General features: G+C 41.5%; 1 pseudogene; it reads right to left on the bottom strand.

Moving 5' to 3' along the window:
- Window positions 1–132: 132 nt before the first annotated feature.
- Window positions 133–2,134, bottom strand: LOC136388813 (tripartite motif-containing protein 5-like; annotated as a pseudogene).
- Window positions 2,135–12,671: the final 10,537 nt, after the last annotated feature.

Genomic DNA, 12,671 nt, shown 5'->3' with positions numbered 1-12,671 from the left:
TATTTGAATCCCACCACTGGGTGCAGAGAGGGGTCACTGCAAGAACAAAGGAACCTCAGCATCACCACTAGAAACACCACAGCCACACAACAGAGAAGGAAACTTAGTCTTCATTTTCCTCAAGTTCAGATGCTAGGGCTTCTTTCCATCTTACCTGCAGTATCTTTGCTGTTGATCCCTGCTACTGAGGCTCCAGATCCGAGACAAGATCTCTCACTGACTGGCTCTGCTGGGCCAGCTCACTCTCAGCCAATGCTAGGTCATGGAGAATATTTCCCTCCTTCCCAGCTTTTGCAGCTCTTTCTGCTCCTCGCTGTTAAGGATACTTCTATGTTTTTAAAAATAATCCTGGACACCTTGTTTTTCTTTTTGTATTTGATTCTTCAGAAATAAGAAAGAGAGAGAGAGAGAGAAAGAGAGAGACTCAGGCTGGCAGAGACTTCAAGGCAGAAAAACAAGTATTTGACTTGGAAGTTCTCACAGGGAAGGGAGATGGAAGCAGAGGAGCAATTCTTGGAGAAGCTGACTTTTCCTATTATCTCTTCCTCACATTCCAAAATAATGGCCTCAAGTTTGCATTATTGTGGCTAACCCTGAACCAAAATGGGACACCTGGGTGTGGCTCAGCTCTTACACTGGTGTCCAGGACAGTCACCCTTCCCTGTATTAATCCTGATCTCCACCACTACCCTCACTCAGCCTAATGTTGAACACCAAGGACAGAGCCATGAGCCATTGGCAATAGGTTCTCCTGGAAGATTTAAAAGCTCAAGATAAGGATAGATGTGAATACAGAATTCACTAGCCATTCTCACCAGAGAGTTTCTGGATAAGAATATCCACCCTACAAATATCTGTGTTAATTTGTGACATGTTCAATTTCAGCCTCACCACTATCAAGCAAAAGATAAAGAATGGCTGGCTAATCATTGACTCTGGACCTAGGGGCTGTCAGGGCACAAGAAGGAAGGGAGCTTCTTGTGACTAACACCCAAAGTCCTACCCAGATTCTTGTCTGACTCCTTCAGGAAGTGTCTCCTCCTACCTTCCAGGAAGTTCTCTCTTTTCTGACATCAGCTCCCAACTTCTCAGCTTTCTGCTGCTCTGCCCTTAGCCTACCCAGAGCTGCCTGGAGCTTCTCCTGAGAGAGAGGAATCACACGGGAGTCAAACTACAGGCTTTCTCAGCATCAGAAGAGAGGATAACGTGGAAGAAATTAGGCTGATTTTAAAGAGATGAGAATTTACAGGAACTGTGAGAATCTGTGTCTTGAAGAAAACATGGTATGATGAATGCATTCTTTAAGACTCATATGATAAAAGTGACCATTCCCATGTCAACAGAAGACTGACTTTTTGTGTCTTAGAAGAAAAAACCTAATCCTGTAGTAAGAAAATAATTTGGGTCTTGAGCCAACCAGCTGCCCTGTTAACCATCTTTTCCAAAGAGGAAATAACAACTTTGCTTGGACACCAAACCTACACCTATTAGCACAAGGTATAAAAATATTTACTTCTTGTTTAGAGTCCTCTCATAATTTTATAATTGGTAAAATGCACAAAATATTATTCAGGCCTTGAAGGTGAGCATGGAAAGAAAAGTGATAACAGGACTCAGGGGTATGGTGGCAAGATAGTTGAAATTAAATGCAAAATAGAGATTTCCCATCAAGTACCATTTTCTGCCCTGTCCTACCTCCATTCTGGTCTGTTATCCTGTACTCCTGGGCAACTTACTCCATGTGGAATGTGTGCTGACCTTGGTGCTCTTGAGACCACTCTCTCCAGCAAATGACCTGCCCATCTCCCTTGCAGAAGAACAAGTGTTTCTCTCCATGGCACACACAGAGATCTCTCTTTTACTCCACCTCTGGGCTCAATTTGACCTCCATAAATTTCTCTACTATGTTGGCTACATGTCAATTCGGTCACAGATTTTTAAGCTGGTAAGTAAGTCAGCACACAGGGAAGCTGCTTTCTCCTTCTTAGCCAATTGTGAACTCCTTGTGGTTTGCAGTGATGCAGGCTTGACAGAAGCTGTGCTCACAGCCCAGGCTCAGGGCTTCTGTCAGGAGCTCCAGGCAGATGGGGCAGGTCACCTCCTCCTTTATGTTCTTCAGGATTACTGAAGCCATCACAGTGGCTACCCCACTTTTATCTGTCCTGATTTGAGGTTCCTTGTGCTTACAAATTCCTGCTTGATTGGAAAGGTTAAAGGGAGGCAGCGCAGAAAGAGAGGCATAAAATGATATTAACTGTGTAGAAATCAGGAACAAGGCAAGACCCAATATTGAAGGACTAAAAAGAAAAGGTAGCGAAATAAAGAAAGGAGCTGGTGGCCTGGTAAAAGGAATTTTTAAAACAATTTTAAATACTTTTTATTTTTTTTGACATGACAAATCTCATTTTTTTTCTGTGCAATGGTTGTTGTTGTCCTTTACATATACTGACCAGAAAAATGAGCTGAGACCTTTCTGCCAAGATCCTGTGTGACCCCCATCTCTCCTGCTTCTTTCCCATGCTCAAAACACACCTTCAAGTATGCAGTGCTGCCCCTGAGTCAGCAGGACTCACTCTCATCCTTCAGAAACTCTCTCCTTACATGTTCATCTATCAGAAAGACCTCTCTGACCTGCACATTTACACTTGTAAGCATTGGCTTCACTTGCTGCATATTTGAATCGTTTTCCCTATTATCATGACATAATATGTGACAACGTGTTTATAAATGTGGCAAGGGCAAACCTTTTAGCAGATGCATACACAGAGATAGTGAGTGACTTACAAAGATCATTTATCTTTGATACACAAGTGGGAAGTCAACCCCTTCAATGCTCTGTTACTGCCCTACAAAACTAATTGAAGACAAAACAATTTAAGAGGCTATGGGATTCCTGTGTTGAAAAATAATGAAATTTCACATTGGTCTTTAATTATTCAAAAGACATTGATAAGGCCTAAAAGTATGTATGTGGATGGTGAGGAGGGATAGTATAAATATACTCACACGATCACACAAGCCACGTGTGTAAAAATATAAGAACACAGATGAAATGAATATCAGCTTGGGAAGGAAGTCTTACAATTTCAGTTGAGATCACTCAACTAACTTATAATAATTATGAATTACATTCTAACTAAACCAATACACACAAACATAATGAGACTAAAGAGAGTGTTTAAACCACTATGACCCTGACACTCACTAACTGGAAAGTAGTGAGTAATATAATCAGCCACATACATACAAAGGAGCTGATATAGGCATGCACGTTATTGTTAATTCAAATAACAGGGGAAGATAAAGGGCTGTCCAGCAATTCCAACTTAAAAACATAGGGGTTGAGCTGAAAGCTGAATATGAAGAAAATATGACCTACAGTGAGAAAAACATGTACTAGGTAAGAAAGCTGACCTGTTCATGAAAGATGCACTACTTTGTCTGAGTTTTAAAATGTCGGTGTAGCTGGGGTGCAGAAAACAGCTAGGCCTTTGGTATCACATAGGCCTGCAGTGATCATGAGATATGACACTTCATATTCGCTTTTCCCTTGGGGGGTGGTACGTTAGATGGGTTCAGTGTGCAATTGGGAAGATGAGTAGGCTACATGCGCAGCTGGCCTAGGACGAGGTGATGATGATTTTTAGGACAAGGAGATGAACGAAACGGAAAGCAGAGGATGAGAGTGAGACACAGTATGAGGTAAACAGAAAAAATTGGTTGTTAGATTAGAAACCAAGTGACCTGGCAATTTATATCTTTTAGGGTCACATAAATGGTATGGCCAGTCAAATGGGGAATGATGCTGGTTGTTAGTCAGAGAGGCTGTCTCAGAGTGCTTACGCAGTGATGCTCACTCTCCCACTCGGACTCCCTTTGGCCACAGCCTAGGCTCAGGAGCTCTCTCAGATTCTCCAGGTAAAAGAGATTATGAAGCCATAAACAAAGAAAGAAGGGCCAGTAAATATTAGTCTTGAAGGTTGCCAAAGTTTGATTGTAAAAGAAATATCTCCTGTATGAGACAACCAATAAGTTTTTCCTTTATTCTGTGATCAGGAGCAAAAAGTTATAAAGACTTCATAGAGATGAATTTAGACCTACTAACACTGTCCACTGGTGCCATCCATGGTCATCATACATGAAAGGAACTGAATGAGGAATGAGGCTACAGGAGAACCAGAAGTATATTCCAGGTAATGGTCCAGAGACTGAAAACAGCCCAGAGGCTATCTGCACTTAGCCTCTGGCTGCAGAACTGTGTCCCAACCAGGCTATGATGAACAGCAAGATCAAAGGTAGACATTCTATCAGGGGTAGATATTAAATGATGTCTACCCCTGTTTCTGATTCCAGCATGATTCAAACATGGAAAGAAACCTCAAAGTATCTTTTTATTCCATTCAAGATCTACCTAATCCCTATACCTATCAAGAGCCTTTAGATGTGGCAGGATTAGAGCATGCATTCTTGGGGCTAAAGAATTTATTTTCACAGTAGGGGTACAAGGAACTAAGATCAAAGCAGTTGCTGCCACAAGACACAGAAGAAAGTGCAGACGAGCTGAGTCTTTGCACATGGAAGAAACGCCACCACTACCTGAGTTGTGCCTCCAGTGCTCCACAGCAGGCAGGCAGATGGGTGTGGGAACGTGAGTGGGGTCGGCCTAATAGGATCCCCATAGAGTTGCCTTCTATAGTGTCAGGTGCTTGACCTTACATTTGGGTGCTCTTAAATCTGAGTGCATGAAAAGACAAAGTGACAGCTAAAGAAAAAAAAATGAGTTAAAAGATAATAACCACATAAAAGTCCAAAGAGTAAGGCTATAGAAGCAGTAGTATAGAGCTTTCTTCTTTTGTGAGTGGAGTAAACTTTCTCTAAGCAGCATGAAATTACAAATTCCTGATGTCATATGAGAAAGAGTCACTTTTCCTAAATAGAATTTTAGAGAAACATTTTCCTAAATAGAACAGGAAAATGAAATTGTACCATGTTTCTTTGTCAGGCAGTCATCTAATAATATTTAATATAAATTTATAACTAGCAAAAGCAAAGCTGAAGCAGAGGAGTAAAACCAGTTCTAATACCCTCTGGTAAATGGCATGACAGGGGTGTACTGTGTGAGCTCAGAAGACAAGGACCTGACACTGATGGTGGCTGAGATGGGCACAGTGTATATAGAGCACAAGTAACAATCTCGAAGTCAATTTTGATAAAGTAAGATTTGGTCACATGAAGGAAAGTCAGGGTGAAAAGACACCTGACTGGTGTCTTAATTACACCTGAGTAGGGAGGGCTCAGCTGTACCTTTTGTGGGAAGGTGAGCAGTGAACACAAAGGCTGCCCTACTCTATCTTCCTTCTCTCATGAGCTCAGGATCTTGTTATCACACTACTCTTGTGACACCAATCAAGTAACCCATTTTGTTTAGTAAAAGTTAGAACAGATGTCACTCATGAATATTACCCCTAGGTGCTCCTCTTTCCCCTGATCTCTCAAGGGAGGGATGTGTCAGGTGGCTGAGCAAGGTCCCTGGTTTTTAAGCAACTGCAGCAACTCCTTGTGCCTGGAAGAGTGGGGAGGGAACACTGCAGAGCTTGTCAACTGCCACACCATCAAGGCTTCTCAGCACCGACAGGCCAATGTGGATGTCAGGCAGAAACACTACACAGTTACACTGATAGGCATGAAACGTTTAGGATTCAGAGAACTCTCTGCCTTTTATCCTAATTTGGGGGAAAGGGACTTTCTACTTCTGAAAAATCAGTGACTTTGGCTGTCCTCAGCCAAGTTCAGTTAAAAAGTAAACTAAAATTAATTTAAAACTGTAATAAAGAGTAAAATTATGCATTTTAGCAAAAGGAGCTATAGCACGGGGGACACATTCACTTAGCAACCTAATTGTAATTCCCCAGACAAGGAGAAGGCTGCCGTTTATAAAGAAAGTTCATACCCAGATGCATAATAAGGCCCATTTTATGTAAATGAGGAACACAATTGTGCAATGCACAACTGGCCAGCTCTCAGTCCTGAATAAATTCAGGAAGGAGGATGCCAGGGCTTCCCTGCAGTCGTTCACCTAAATGGCTCAGGCTTAAATAAGCGGGACACAGTGCGGTTCAGTCTGAGGTTCTGCCCGTTAATACAGAGAATGTGAGAAGTCTCTGTCAGCAAACTACTGCTAGGTTCTTATTTTTTATAAACTTTGGGCCCCCAGTTGACTATGGAGAGTCCATCTCAGCAAATAAATTCCTTCTTGGCATTTACATTAAATGAAACTTTCTTCTTCTGGTCCAAAAAAAAAAAAAATGATAGAACGGGAAAGATATATGAGTAGATTAGGCACGTTTGGAATAAGGGTTCCTCCATGGAACAAACAAATCCTTTCACTTCTCCAGACATCCTTTCTTTTAAGACCAACCCTCCCCCAGACCGCCCTTCAGTCAGTACTCTTAGCAGGAAGTCTGCAAGCTGGGTCTTTTTTCCCCTTGAGAACAACTTCCAAAACACACATTAAACTCATCCAAGCAAATTGCCTTTTTTTCTCTGGGTATCCAAACTCTGCCCTCCACAAACCACTCAACACGTCTTCTGACACCAACGGAGAAGTCGTGATTCCTTGGAGAAGAGTGCAGACAGGGCAGGGGCACGTGTGGTCAGGATTCACTCCTCAAACCAGGGCCCTGATCAGACCATCCAGAGGAGCTCAGGGAAAATGAAGTTAAATTATCAGGGGAGGTGAGGGAGAGAAGGAGAAGGTGAACTGAAAACCAGTGGGGAACCTCCACACGGGGCCCCTAGAAAAGGACAGTCTCCTTCCAGGCATGTTTATCCTGCTGTCTCACTGAAGAACTGGCTTTACTCACCTCTGAAGCCTACTGTGGCCTTTCAGCTCACTGGAATGAGGGACGTTTACCAGGAAAAGAAAGCTTTGATCTACGTACACCATTCCTGAAGAACCTATAATAGAACTCCTGACCCTGCCTCTGTCAGTGTTAGTCATAACGTGTACCAACAACCTGAAACATGGTGACTTAGCTGGACAAAAAGAGAAAAGCTTTTCTATTGAAAGAGAAATACTGTGGAAGTAGAAAAGTATGTCAAATCAGGTTAGTATATTTAGATTAATGAGGCTGTTTTAGTAATTAAAATAAAAAGATTAGGTAGCTATGGAGAAGATAAAACTTTATTTTATGACAAAAAGTATTTATTATGTGCACAATACAGTATAGTTAACTGTAAGAAGAATGTTATACAGTAGTTTTTATTCATCTTGCATAACTGAACTTTATATCTGTCAAACAGCAGCTTCTTAAATATTTATTAAAAGGTTAGATCTCATGTGTGTTCTCACTACACAATTTAATTATTAGCAGACTGTTGAATAGTAGAGAGGATCTGAGATGGTAATGGAATATGTAGAAGCTACACTCACCTCCTTCCAGGACCAAACTGCAATTACAACTAAAATATAGAGCAGTCCACCTGAATAACCAAATGAACACTAGCTGAAGAGGAGTTTTATAATCAACGATATACAGAAGAAGCCACATCAAGACTGGTAGAAAGGGTGGAGACACTAAAAGGGATGACCTCCTCCTTCCACGGGCAGCCTCTGAGATTCTGGAGGGATATCTCACCTGTAAAGCTTCTCTCTAAGAAGCACAGGGTCTCAACCCCAAGTTGGGCTCCCTAGCCCAGTGCACCAGAGTTAGAAAGAGGTGCCCGCTTAACTTCTGGCTGTGAAAATCAGCAAGGATTCTGTCCACCACAGTGACAAGGGAGTCTTCTAAACACACAGGCATCCTCTTAAAGGACCAATGTACAAAATCACATTGGCAGCCACTCACCCTGGTCTCCAGAGAAGGGAGCGCAGAGCAGACTAGAGTTACATGAAAAAAGACTGGGGTTTGTGACCCTGGTGAGAGAGCTAAAAGGACAGTAACCACAATACATGTGCTGAGCCACTCTCCTATACTGCAGAGGCCATCTTTCTCGGGTGGCACACTACCCTCCTTATAGCATCAGCCCAGGCTATGCAATAGCTCCACCCTCTGGACTCCCTGTAACCCACCCTGCAGAGCTTACCCCCTGCTGAGAAGTCAACTGCTTTGGCCAAGGTGGAGAAGTCTGGGCAGACTCAGGGGGGGTCAGTGACTGAGTTGTATGGATTGCCTGGGTCCAGCTTGTGATTCAGCTGGCAATCATGTTTTCTCATTTACTTCCTCCAAGTTGTCCATGGATACTGAGTGGAAAGGTTAAAACCACCACCTAAGGATTAGGGAAAATCTTGAGGAATAGCTTAATTTAATGAGTCTTGAGGAAGACACAGAAAAGATATATTAGGCCAAGAAACTAACCTGTACAAAGGCTGAGAGGTTTAAGAGAATACAATGTGTGCCAGGAAATGTGTGTCACTTAAACCCAAGTACATTTAGTGAAGCGCTGAGAAATGATACTGCTAAGGTAGGCAGGCAATTGATCCTTCATTTATGCATCTTCATATTCAACCATTCAATACAGATATACTAAACTCCTGTTAAAAGCAAGGCAATGGGCCCTGGCCAGTTGGCTCAGTGGTAGAGCGTCGCCCTGGCGTGCAGAGGTCCCCGGTTCGATTCCCGGCCAGGGCACACAGAAGAAGCGCCCATCTGCTTCTCCACCCCTCCCCCTCTCCTTCCTCTCTGTCTCTCTCTTCCCCTCCCGCAGCCGAGGCTTCATTGGAGCAAAGATGGCCCGGGCGCTGGGGATGGCTCCTTGGCCTCTGCCCAGGCGCTGCAGTGGCTCTGGTTGCGACAGAGCGACGCCCCCTGGTGGGCAGAGCGTCGCCCCCTGGTGGGAGTGCCAGGTGGATCCCGGTCCGGCGCATGCAGGAGTCTGTCTGTCTGTTTCTCCCCGTTTCTAGCTTCAGAAAAAAAAAAAAAAGCAAAAAAAAAAAGCAAGGCAATGTGCCAGACAGCAGAACATAGAGAAGAACAAAATAGAATGCCTCTCGTCATGCCGTATTTGTAAAGTTGAGCAAGATATACATTATTCAGATAATCATCATATAATATGTATAAAAATAATCATTACCTTTGATAGATGTTATGGAAATCTATTCAATATAAAGCGTCAACAAAGTAAATAACAGATTTATCTAGTCAGGCCTGGGGAGATAGGAAAAGTTTCTTTGAAGAAGATATTTAACTTAAAGCTAATGAAATTGGTAATGTTTATTAAACTCTTGCTATGTGTCAATTATAAGACTAAGCCCTTTAGAAACATTATCAAATTTAGTCCCTACTCCCTCCCAGTGATGTAGAGCTCCTTACTGTTTCCATATTACAGGTGAGAAAAATGACACCTAGAATGTTTATCTAAATTATTCAGCTGTTATGTGCAGAAGTGGAGAATTTTCTGATTTAGGTAATCCAACTCCTGAGCACTACTTTTTTTTTTTTTTTTAAGCAAGAGAGAGAGAGAGAGAGAGAGAGATAGAAAGAGAGAGAGAGAGGGAGGCAGAGACAGGGACAGACAGGAAGGGAGAGAGATGAGAAGCATCAATTCTTCATTGCAGCATTTTAGCTGTTCATTGATTGCTTTCTCATATGTGCCTTGACCAGGGGCACCAGCAGAGTGAGTAACCTCTTGCTTAAGCCAATGATATTGGGCTCAAGCCAGTGACCTTGGGCTCAAGCTAGTGACCTTGGGCTTCAAGTCAGTGACCAGGAGGTCATGTCTATGATCCCACAATAAGCTAGTGACCCTGTGCTCAAACTGGTGAGCCTGTGATAGGGGCTTAGTGTTGTGTATGGGACCTCAGTATTGTGTATAGAGAGTTGGACATAAAGAGGAACTTTAAACTTGCTTTTGGTAGATGCTTAGAGTAAAAAATCCTCAATAGTCTGTACAAGGAAGTTAAGCATTAAATGGAGCTTGCCTGTGGCAGTAACTTAGAGTGAAAAATTTTTACAAGCCCAACTAGTTAGATATCTTGACTTAAATCTTGCCTACAGAAGCAGGATATAGTTTTATGCTTTAGCCTTGCAGCAATTACAGAAGAACTGTAATCAGCTTTAGAACAAAGAATGCTTTCTACCAAAATGTCAAGAATATTTTGCATAAATGTTGTAATAGCTATGATTTTGTGGTTTATCTCCTTAAATATTGCTCTCTCCCTAGGCTCAGAGCTGTTAGCTGTTTCTCAGCTAGCAGTTGCTGGCTGGCTAATAAAGACTCTTTAAGCTTATATTCAACATGGGCTCCAATCAATAATTACTCACGTTTGGTCCATAACAAGCCCATGCTCAAGCCAGTGACCTCAGAATTTCAAACCTGGGTCCTCAGCATCCTAGGCCAATACTCTATCCACTGCACCACAGCCTGGTTAGGCCTGAGCCCTACTTCTATTCCACTTTATGGTATCTTATGTCCAGCAAATTAAAGAAAAGAGTAGAACACTCTAGACACAGAGAACAGTATGTGTAAAGGCCCTTAGGCAAAATGGGAGAAGATATAAATACAAGCTCCTTAGAAGCAGGTATTTTGTTGTTGTTGTTGTTGTTTGTGGCCCATAAACTTAAAAACAAAAGTGGGTTAGTAGCCTGTTTAAGAAACTCTTAAAAAGTGCTATTGAGCTAACAGCATGTTCCTGTCCCAGTTTGCCATCTATTTCTTTCATCATTCATCCAACCACCATATGTTGAGGCAATCTGCAGGACATTATGGAAAAGGTAATTGAGTGGAAAAGGTTTGAGACAAAACACTGGCTTTAATTTACCAATTCTACCCATCTTCGTGTGTCTGTGTGTACACTGAGATCTTACCTATGGCATAAGATTTCAGGATTGACTGTGATGTATGTAAAGCACTTTGCACATTGTTTAGGAAATTACGTGACAGTCCATTTTTAAAAATTTTATCTAACTCTAATTACTGTGTAAGAGATGCTGTGGATGCAGATATGGCTAAAAGAATTATTATCATCCTCCAGTAAAATTAATGGGAAAAACATCCACAGAAACGGGAAATTTCAATGCAGAGTGACAAGAAGGAAGGGAAAAAAATCACAGGGAGCTGTTAGGAGAAGGTCAGGAAAGTCAAAAATTTTATATTGAAGTTGTATTTTGAAGAAAAAAATAGGAGTTTTCCAGACAAACTATGGGAATAGAAACATGCTAGGCAGAGAGAACACTATTTCAAATGTGATGAAGTAAATGAGACCATAGTGAGAGCTGGGAACTGTCTTCACCTTGATATGGGCACACCTGGATGTGGACAATGAGCAACTGTTTCATGAAAGGCATGCTTTTGAAGAAAAGAAGAGAGATAGAAAGTAGTAAGACAGGCCAGTAGAATAGGACGTTTTTATCATAATTGTTAACTTTTTGTTTGTTTCTAAGGTTAAAAATATTCGTATGTTAATAAATAATAAAAATAAAGATCTAGGAAATTCAGAAAAATTGAAGATAGAGAAGAGAGGGGATAATTGATAAAACAAAGTCCCTGAAGAGGTAGAAAAGAAAAGGAATTCAGAGAATAGGTGGGGAAATTGTTTTTGAAGATATCGTGTATATATATTATATATTCTCATACAAACATATACACACAGGCATGCATATATGCACATATGTATGTATATGTGTTTCCCGAGGTGTACTGTTTTTGTATGTGTGTGTACTCAGCTTGTTTTAAAAATAATTTAAAATAAGGCCACACAAAAAATATGATAACTATGTGAGGTAATGGATGTGTTGTGTTAATAATTTCACAATGTATTCATGTATTAAATTATCATATTGTACATTTTATGTTAGTTTTTATCAATGATTTCTCAATAAATCTAGAAAGTTTAAATTGAACTAAAAAAATAACTACACATTCATTTTGAGAAAATTGATATTTTAACAATTAATTGTGCCTTCCAATTTGTGTACATGGCACACTTCTCCATTTATTTACATTTAAAAAATATTTCTTCTGGACCCTGGCCGGTTGGCTCAGTGGTAGAGCATCGGCCTGGCACGTAGGAGTCCCGGGTTTGATTCCCGGCCAGAACACACAGGAGAAGCGCCCATCTGCTTCTCCACCCCTCCCCCTCTCCTTCCTCTCTGTCTTTCTCTTCCCCTCCCACAGCCAAGGCTCCATTGGAGCAAAAGTTTCCCCGGGTGCTGAGGATGGCTCTGTGGCCTCTGCCTCAGGCGTTAGAATGGCTCTGATTGTGGCAGAGCGACCCCCCTAGAGGGGCAGAGCATCGCCCCCTGGTGGGCATGCCAGGTGGATCCCAGTCGGGTGCATGCAGGAGTCTCTCTGACTGCCTCCCCGTTTCCAACTTCAGAAAAATACCAAAAAAAAAAAAAAATCTCTTCTGGTGATATATTGCAATTCTCAGTGTGGAGGCTTTGCAAATTTGAGTTAAAATTTTAAGTATGTTATGCTTTTAACATACATTTTTGTATGCTTGCACGTTTGTATGGTAATCAGAACTTTTAAAATGTGATTACAGTATATAGCTGTTTGCTGCTAGTACAAAAAATTATAATTGATTTATATTGTCTTTGTACTCTAAAAATAAATAAATAAATAACTCCAGGGAGCTTTCTTGTTCCTAGGTAAAGTAAAGTATAACTATAACAAAGGAGACATTGAAAGGCAGAGGGACATCAACACTATTTTCTCTGAGAGTGCAGAAA

The sequence above is a fragment of the Saccopteryx leptura genome, chromosome 1, assembly GCF_036850995.1.
Source record: "Saccopteryx leptura isolate mSacLep1 chromosome 1, mSacLep1_pri_phased_curated, whole genome shotgun sequence".
NCBI classification, from domain to species: domain Eukaryota; kingdom Metazoa; phylum Chordata; class Mammalia; order Chiroptera; family Emballonuridae; genus Saccopteryx; species Saccopteryx leptura.
This window is presented reverse-complemented; position numbering and strand designations above follow the sequence as displayed.